Source organism: Oncorhynchus clarkii, unplaced genomic scaffold (assembly GCF_045791955.1).
Source record: "Oncorhynchus clarkii lewisi isolate Uvic-CL-2024 unplaced genomic scaffold, UVic_Ocla_1.0 unplaced_contig_2451_pilon_pilon, whole genome shotgun sequence".
Lineage (NCBI taxonomy): Eukaryota > Metazoa > Chordata > Actinopteri > Salmoniformes > Salmonidae > Oncorhynchus > Oncorhynchus clarkii.
Genome location: NW_027258345.1, coordinates 20,001 through 30,260, shown reverse-complemented (window position 1 = coordinate 30,260; position 10,260 = coordinate 20,001).

The window sequence follows — 10,260 nt, the reverse complement described above, 5'->3', positions numbered from 1 at the left end:
ACTAGGCTACCCTGCTGCCCCAATTAAAGAGTTGCAAATAAATTGTTTCTATAGCTTTGTTTCCATCCAACTGGCAACCGATTTTCATGCGAATATTCAAAAATCCTCATTTAAAAAAAATGCTAATTTTCCCACCAGACATGTGTATCCATCAAATGAACTTGTGGCAGATAAAAGGCTGTGCGTGATGACATAGTGCATTTGAAAATACTTTTTTGCGAATAAATTCCCATGTAGTGAATAAAAAATAGAAGTGATTGACAGAGTCGAAAGCCTTGGCCAGGTCAATGTATACGGCTGCACAGTAATGTCTTTTAAAGATGCCGGTTCTGATATCGTTTAGGACCTTGAGCGTGGCTGATGTGCACCCATGACCAGCTCGGAAACCAGATTGCATAGCGGAGAAGGTAAATAGGTTTTCATCGCATTTTAAACTCTACCGATGATTTTCTCACAAAAAAATGTTGCGTTATATAGTGAGTGTACCCACTCTGGTATGTCATGGAAATACTAATCAATAATGAGGAGAGACAAGGCCAATCACCAATCAGGATATTACTTTATTCAGATCTTATAACGGCGATTAATTATTGCAATAATGAAGCTGGTCGACAAACCACCCTTAGATGAATCGTTGAGAGCCCAACGAGCATATTTGAGCCACAGCATTTTACAGCAAAGTACATCCTCCAGAATGTTCATGACAAACAACAGATGTGTGGAATGGGTCAAAGGGTTAGATTTTGGATGAAATAAATGAATAATTCACAGCAGACAGTATCTGCGGTAAAGACTGTTCTCATTGTATGGAAACCAGAGTTTGGCCCCCAAGACGAGGCTCTTATCTCATCCCTGGTACCTCACAGTACAGAAACACCAACTCATTCTATGGCATAAATCAATTTTTGTTAAGTATAGTTGTTAATATTAAACAGAACAGGTAAACATGTTCATTTCTCTCTCACAGGTATTGGCAAGTGCACAGTGGTGTAAAGTACTTCAGTAAAAATACTTTAAATTACCACTTAAGTAGTTCTTTGGGGTATCTGTTCTTTTACTCCACTATATCCCTAAAGAAAATTCAGCACTTGTCACGCCCTGGTCTAAGTATTTTGTGTTTTTCTTCATGTATTGGGTCAGGCCAGGGTGTGGCATGGGGTTTTTGTATTGTGGTGTGTTTTGTCTTGGGGTGTTGGTGTGTATGTATTGGGATTGTAGCTAGTGGGGTTATCTAGCAAAGTCTATGGCTGTCTGGAGTGGTTCTCAATCAGAGGCAGGTGTTTATCGTTGTCTCTGATTGGGAACCATATTTAGGCAGCCATATTCTTTGAGTTGGTCGTGGGTGATTGTCCTTAGTGTCTTGATGTCCTTATTCTTTGTTAGTTTACACTAGTATAGGCTGTTTTGGTTTTCGTTACGTTTGTATTTAGATTCGTGTTTCGTTTGTTGAATAAACATGGATCGCAATCTACACGCTGCATTTTGGTCCGACTCTCCTTCTCACCAAGAAAACTGTTACAGCACTTTTCATTCCATACATTTTCCCTGACACCCAAAAGTAGTCGTTACATTTTGAATGCTTAGCAGGACAGAAAATGGTTCAGTTCTACACTTTTATCAAGTGAACATCCCTGGTCGTCCCTACTGCCTCTGATCTGGAGGACTCACTAAACAGAGAACATCCCTGGTCGTCCCTACTGCCTCTGATCTGGAGGACTCACTAAACAGAGAACATCCCTGGTCATCCCTACTGCCTCTGATCTGGAGGACTCACTAAACAGAGAACATCCCTGGTCGTCCCTACTGCCTCTGATCTGGAGGACTCACTAAACAGAGAACATCCCTGGTCATCCCTACTGCCTCTGATCTGGGGGACTCACTAAACAGAGAACATCCCTGGTCATCCCTACTGCCTCTGATCTGGAGGACTCACTAAACAGAGAACATCCCTGGTCATCCCTACTGCCTCTGATCTGGTGGACTCACTAAACAGAGAACATCCCTGGTCATCCCTACTGCCTCTGATCTGGAGGACTCACTAAACAGAGAACATCCCTGGTCATCCCTACTGTCTCTGATCTGGAGGACTCACTAAACAGAGAACATCCCTGGTCATCCCTACAGCCTCTGATCTGGTGGACTGACTAAACAGAGAACATCCCTGGTCATCCCTACTGCCTCTGATCTGGTGGACTGACTAAACAGAGAACATCCCTGGTCATCCCTACTGCCTCTGATCTGGTGGACTCACTAAACAGAGAACATCCCTGGTCATCCCTACTGTCTCTGATCTGGAGGACTCACTAAACAGAGTACATCTCTGGTCATCCCTACAGCCTCTGATCTGGAGGACTCACTAAACAGAGTACATCTCTGGTCATCCCTACAGCCTCTGATCTGGAGGACTCACTAAACAGAGTACATCTCTGATCATCCCTACTGCCTCTAATCTGGAGGACTCACTAAACAGAGTACATCCCTGGTCATCCCTACTGCCTCTGATCTGGTGGACTCACTAAACAGAGAACATCCCTGGTCATCCCTACTGCCTCTGATCTGGTGGACTGCTAAACAGAGAACATCCCTGGTCATCTCTACTGCCTCTGATCTGGGGGACTCACTAAACAGAGAACATCCCTGGTCATCCCTACTGCCTCTGATCTGGAGGACTCACTAAACAGAGTACATCTCTGGTCATCCCTACAGCCTCTGATCTGGAGGACTCACTAAACAGAGTACATCTCTGGTCATCCCTACAGCCTCTGATCTGGAGGACTCACTAAACAGAGTACATCTCTGATCATCCCTACTGCCTCTGATCTGGAGGACTCACTAAACAGAGTACATCCCTGGTCATCCCTACTGCCTCTGATCTGGTGGACTCACTAAACAGAGAACATCCCTGGTCATCCCTTCTGCCTCTGATCTGGAGGACTCACTAAACAGAGAACATCCCTGGTCATCCCTACTGCCTCTGATCTGGTGGACTCACTAAACAGAGAACATCCCTGGTCATCCCTACAGCCTCTGATCTGGAGGACTCACTAAACAGAGAACATCCCTGGTCATCCCTACTGTCTCTGATCTGGAGGACTCACTAAACAGAGAACATCCCTGGTCATCCCTACTGCCTCTGATCTGGAGGACTCACTAAACAGAGAACATCCCTGGTCATCCCTACTGCCTCTGATCTGGAGGACTCACTAAACAGAGAACATCCCTGGTCATCCCTACTGCCTCTGATCTGGAGGACTCACTAAACAGAGAACATCCCTGGTCATCCCTACTGCCTCTGATCTGGTGGACTCACTAAACAGAGAACATCCCTGGTCATCCCTACTGCCTCTGATCTGGAGGACTCACTAAACTGAGAACATCCCTGGTCATCCCTACTGCCTCTGATCTGGAGGACTCACTAAACAGAGAACATCCCTGGTCATCCCTACTGCCTCTGATCTGGAGGACTCACTAAACAGAGAACATCCCTGGTCATCCCTACTGCCTCTGATCTGGAGGACTCACTAAACAGAGAACATCCCTGGTCATCCCTACTGCCTCTGATCTGGAGGACTCACTAAACAGAGAACATCCCTGGTCATCCCTACTGCCTCTGATCTGGAGGACTCACTAAACAGAGAACATCCCTGGTCATCCCTACTGCCTCTGATCTGGAGGACTCACTAAACAGAGAACATCCCTGGTCATCCCCACTGCCTCTGATCTGGAGGACTCACTAAACAGAGAACATCCCTGGTCATCCCTACTGCCTCTGATCTGGAGGACTCACTAAACAGAGAACATCCCTGGTCATCCCTACTGCCTCTGATCTGGAGGACTCACTAAACAGAGAACATCCCTGGTCATCCCTACTGCCTCTGATCTGGTGGACTCACTAAACAGAGAACATCCCTGGTCATCCCTACTGCCTCTGATCTGGAGGACTCACTAAACAGAGAACATCCCTGGTCATCCCTACTGCCTCTGATCTGGAGGACTCACTAAACAGAGAACATCCCTGGTCATCCCTACTGCCTCTGATCTGGAGGACTCACTAAACAGAGAACATCCCTGGTCATCCCTACAGCCTCTGATCTGGAGGACTCACTAAACAGAGAACATCCCTGGTCATCCCTACAGCCTCTGATCTGGTGGACTCACTAAACAGAGAACATCCCTGGTCATCCCTACTGCCTCTGATCTGGAGGACTCACTAAACAGAGAACATCCCTGGTCATCCCTACTGCCTCTGATCTGGAGGACTCACTAAACAGAGAACATCCCTGGTCATCCCTACTGCCTCTGATCTGGAGGACTCACTAAACAGAGAACATCCCTGGTCATCCCTACAGCCTCTGATCTGGAGGACTCACTAAACAGAGAACATCCCTGGTCATCCCTACTGCCTCTGATCTGGAGGACTCACTAAACAGAGAACATCCCTGGTCATCCCTACTGCCTCTGATCTGGAGGACTCACTAAACAGAGAACATCCCTGGTCATCCCTACTGCCTCTGATCTGGAGGACTCACTAAACAGAGAACATCCCTGGTCATCCCTACTGCCTCTGATCTGGAGGACTCACTAAACAGAGAACATCCCTGGTCATCCCTACAGCCTCTGATCTGGAGGACTCACTAAACAGAGAACATCCCTGGTCATCCCTACAGCCTCTGATCTGGAGGACTCACTAAACAGAGAACATCCCTGGTCATCCCTACTGCCTCTGATCTGGAGGACTCACTAAACAGAGAACATCCCTGGTCATCCCTACAGCCTCTGATCTGGAGGACTCACTAAACAGAGAACATCCCTGGTCATCCCTACTGCCTCTGATCTGGAGGACTCACTAAACAGAGAACATCCCTGGTCATCCCTACTGCCTCTGATCTGGAGGACTCACTAAACAGAGAACATCCCTGGTCATCCCTACTGCCTCTGATCTGGAGGACTCACTAAACAGAGAACATCCCTGGTCATCCCTACTGCCTCTGATCTGGAGGACTCACTAAACAGAGAACATCCCTGGTCATCCCTACTGCCTCTGATCTGGAGGACTCACTAAACAGAGAACATCCCTGGTCATCCCTACTGCCTCTGATCTGGAGGACTCACTAAACAGAGAACATCCCTGGTCATCCCTACTGCCTCTGATCTGGAGGACTCACTAAACAGAGAACATCCCTGGTCATCCCTACTGCCTCTGATCTGGAGGACTCACTAAACAGAGAACATCCCTGGTCATCCCTACTGCCTCTGATCTGGAGGACTCACTAAACAGAGAACATCCCTGGTCATCCCTACTGCCTCTGATCTGGAGGACTCACTAAACAGAGAACATCCCTGGTCATCCCTACAGCCTCTGATCTGGAGGACTCACTAAACAGAGAACATCCCTGGTCATCCCTACTGCCTCTGATCTGGAGGACTCACTAAACAGAGAACATCCCTGGTCATCCCTACTGCCTCTGATCTGGAGGACTCACTAAACAGAGAACATCCCTGGTCATCCCTACTGCCTCTGATCTGGAGGACTCACTAAACAGAGAACATCCCTGGTCATCCCTACTGCCTCTGATCTGGAGGACTCACTAAACAGAGAACATCCCTGGTCATCCCTACTGCCTCTGATCTGGAGGACTCACTAAACAGAGAACATCCCTGGTCATCCCTACTGCCTCTGATCTGGAGGACTCACTAAACAGAGAACATCCCTGGTCATCCCTACTGCCTCTGATCTGGAGGACTCACTAAACAGAGAACATCCCTGGTCATCCCTACTGCCTCTGATCTGGAGGACTCACTAAACAGAGAACATCCCTGGTCATCCCTACTGCCTCTGATCTGGAGGACTCACTAAACAGAGAACATCCCTGGTCATCCCTACTGCCTCTGATCTGGAGGACTCACTAAACAGAGAACATCCCTGGTCATCCCTACTGCCTCTGATCTGGAGGACTCACTAAACAGAGAACATCCCTGGTCATCCCTACTGTCTCTGATCTGGAGGACTCACTAAACAGAGAACATCCCTGGTCATCCCTACAGCCTCTGATCTGGAGGACTCACTAAACAGAGAACATCCCTGGTCATCCCTACTGCCTCTGATCTGGAGGACTTACTAAACAGAGAACATCCCTGGTCATCCCTACTGCCTCTGGTCTGGAGGACTCACTAAACAGAGAACATCCCTGGTCATCCCTACTGCCTCTGATCTGGAGGACTCACTAAACAGAGAACATCCCTGGTCATCCCTACTGCCTCTGATCTGGAGGACTCACTAAACAGAGAACATCCCTGGTCATCCCTACTGCCTCTGATCTGGAGGACTCACTAAACAGAGAACATCCCTGGTCATCCCTACTGCCTCTGATCTGGAGGACTCACTAAACAGAGAACATCCCTGGTCATCCCTACTGCCTCTGATCTGGAGGACTCACTAAACAGAGAACATCCCTGGTCATCCCTACTGCCTCTGATCTGGAGGACTCACTAAACAGAGAACATCCCTGGTCATCCCTACTGCCTCTGATCTGGAGGACTCACTAAACAGAGAACATCCCTGGTCATCTCTACAGCCTCTGATCTGGAGGACTCACTAAACAGAGAACATCCCTGGTCATCTCTACAGCCTCTGATCTGGAGGACTCACTAAACAGAGAACATCCCTGGTCATCTCTACAGCCTCTGATCTGGAGGACTGACTAAACAGAGAACATCCCTGGTCATCTCTACAGCCTCTGGTCTGGAGGACTCACTAAACAGAGAACATCCCTGGTCATCCCTACTGCCTCTGGTCTGGAGGACTCACTAAACAGAGAACATCCCTGGTCATCTCTACAGCCTCTGATCTGGAGGACTCACTAAACAGAGAACATCCCTGGTCATCCCTACTGCCTCTGATCTGGAGGACTCACTAAACAGAGAACATCCCTGGTCATCCCTACTGCCTCTGATCTGGAGGACTCACTAAACAGAGAACATCCCTGGTCATCCCTACAGCCTCTGATCTGGAGGACTCACTAAACAGAGAACATCCCTGGTCATCTCTACAGCCTCTGATCTGGAGGACTCACTAAACAGAGAACATCCCTGGTCGTCCCTACTGCCTCTGATCTGGAGGACTCACTAAACAGAGAACATCCCTGGTCATCCCTACTGCCTCTGATCTGGTGGACTCACTAAACAGAGAACATCCCTGGTCGTCCCTACTGCCTCTGATCTGGTGGACTCACTAAACAGAGAACATCCCTGGTCATCCCTACTGCCTCTGATCTGGAGGACTCACTAAACAGAGAACATCCCTGGTCATCCCTTCTGCCTCTGATCTGGAGGACTCACTAAACAGAGAACATCCCTGGTCGTCCCTACTGCCTCTGATCTGGAGGACTCACTAAACAGAGAACATCCCTGGTCATCCCTACTGCCTCTGATCTGGAGGACTCACTAAACAGAGAACATCCCTGGTCATCCCTACTGCCTCTGATCTGGAGGACTCACTAAACAGAGAACATCCCTGGTCATCCCTACTGCCTCTGATCTGGAGGACTCACTAAACAGAGAACATCCCTGGTCATCCCTACTGCCTCTGATCTGGAGGACTCACTAAACAGAGAACATCCCTGGTCATCCCTTCTGCCTCTGATCTGGAGGACTCACTAAACAGAGAACATCCCTGGTCATCCCTACTGCCTCTGATCTGGAGGACTCACTAAACAGAGAACATCCCTGGTCATCCCTACTGCCTCTGATCTGGAGGACTCACTAAACAGAGAACATCCCTGGTCATCTCTACTGCCTCTGATCTGGAGGACTCACTAAACACAAATGCTTTGTTTTTAAATGATGTCTGAGTGTTGGAATGTGACCCTGGTTATCCGTAAATAAAAAATAAAAAAAGACAATTATGTCGTCTGGTTTGCTTAATATAAGGAATTTTAAATTAGTCATACTTTTACTTTTACTTTTGATACTTAAGTTTATTTAAAACCAAATACTTTTAGACTTTTACTCAAGTAGGTATCTTTACTTTTATTAAAGTATGAGAATTGAGTTTCCACAACTGCAAGTATGCTCTAGACAACATCTCGATCTGCACACTGTTGGCTAGAGCGCACGTATAGCCGACACGATGAGATTATTACGGTGCTTTCAATACAATTGGAAACTCAGAAAAAAAAACTAGGTCTAATATGATGTCATCTTCAGGTCGGAAAGTAGGAGCTAGAAAGAGGCCCGAGTTCCTGAGTTGGAATTCCGAGTTGGATAACTGTGCCAAAAAAATAAAATCCAGTCGTTTTTTTCCGAGTTCCCAGTAGGCTTGAACGCACTGTAGTCGGAGATTTTCCAGTTCCAAGTGCCTAGTTGTTTTAAACTTTGCATTATTATGGACAAAGAAGTGAGAAAGGCTGGTCATGGCTCACATGAACACCATCAAATCCCGAAAATCCTAGACCCACTCCAATTCGTATACCGCCCCAACAGATCCACAGATGACACAATCTCAATTGCACTCCACACTTCCCTTCCCCATCTGGACAAAAGGAACACCTACCGTACCAGTCAAAAGTTTGGACACACCTACTCATACTCAAGGGTTTTTTCTTTAATTTGACTATATTCTAGATTGTAGAATAATACTGAAGATATCAAAACTATGAAATAACACATATGGAATCATGTAGCAACCAAAAAAGTGTTAAACAAATCAAAATATATTTTAGATTTGAGATTCTTCAAAGTAGCCACCCTTTGCCTTGATGACAGCTTTGCACACGCTTGGAATTCTCTCAACCAGCTTCATGAGGTAGTCACCTGGAATGCATTTCAATGAACCTTGTTAAAGGTGTGCCTTGTTAAAAGTTAATTTGTGGAATTTCTTTCCTTCTTAATGCGTTTGAGACAATCATTCATGTTGTGACAAGGTAGGGACGGTGTACAGAGGATAGCCCTATTTGGTAAAATACCATATTATGGCAAGAACAGCTCAAATAAGCAACGAGAAACAACGAGAAACAATGAGAAACAACAAGAAACAACAGTCCGTCATTACTTTAAGACATGAAGGTCAGTCAGTCTGGAAAATTTCAAGAACTTGGAAAGTTTCTTCAAGTGCAGTCGCAAAAACCATCAAGAGCTATGATGAAACTGGCTCTCATGAGGACCGCCACAGGAAAGGAAGACCCAGAGTTACCTCTGCCGCAGAGGATAAGTTCATTAGAGTTAACGGCACCTCAGATTGCAGCCCAAATAAATGCCTCACAGAGTTCAAGTAACAGACATCTCAACATCAACTGTTCAGAGGAGACTGTGTGAATCAGGCCTTCATGGTCGAATTGCTGCAAAGAAACTACTACTAAAAGGACACCAATAAGAAGAAGAGACTCGCTTGGGCCAAGAAACACGAGAGCGAGAATACAGTAGATGGCATGTGTCCGAAAGTGATTGATGACCTATTTTATGTATCACGTGGTTATGCCCATTTATGTACATCCTGTCCGGATGTTCTCACACTATCAAGTGAGTGCTTATGTAATCTGATAGAGCAGCTGGTTAGGGTAAAGCATGTGTTTGCAATAAAGCTTTCCTGATGATTGATGTGACCTTGTTGAACTGTGGAATGTGTTTGAACATTTGAAAGAGTTGGGAAATGTTGTAGTGAACTTATGGATCTGCTGTTTGGGGAGCCTGTATATGAAACAGTCATTTCTGGGGTTAGGGTATGCCTCAGTAAAAGTAAGAGCTGTGAACACTACGAGCGCCAAGAAACCTCAGGAGAGATAATCTACATAAAACATGGCTCCTAGACACATTGTCGGTGTATTGTGTCCTTCGTGTCATGATCACAATGACAAAACCATCGATGCCATTCTTTGTGAGGCCTCTGATTGTTTTAATGGTGTGCTGGATATGACGGATGGACATATGGGGTACATTTTCCAACCGGAAGATTCAGCGGTGAAGGTTTTCACAAACAGCTGCCTCAGCACACTTTTTTCCACCAAAAACAGGGAGTTTTTCTGCTGCCTTGCAGATGAGAGAATGGCTTGAGATAAGACTTGCTCTATGTCAAATCAAACAGGCCCTGAGTGGAACATCCCTGCCAGGGTACGCATTGGAAGAGGGAGTCTGCGGTCGATATGATTTGAAAGCCATAAGAATCTCTTCAGTGGCATATAGTCCAGACTCCAAAGTGACAATTTTAGGTTGTGCCGAATTAAATAGTTCAAATGCAACCAAATCACTTAATTGGTATGTATTTTC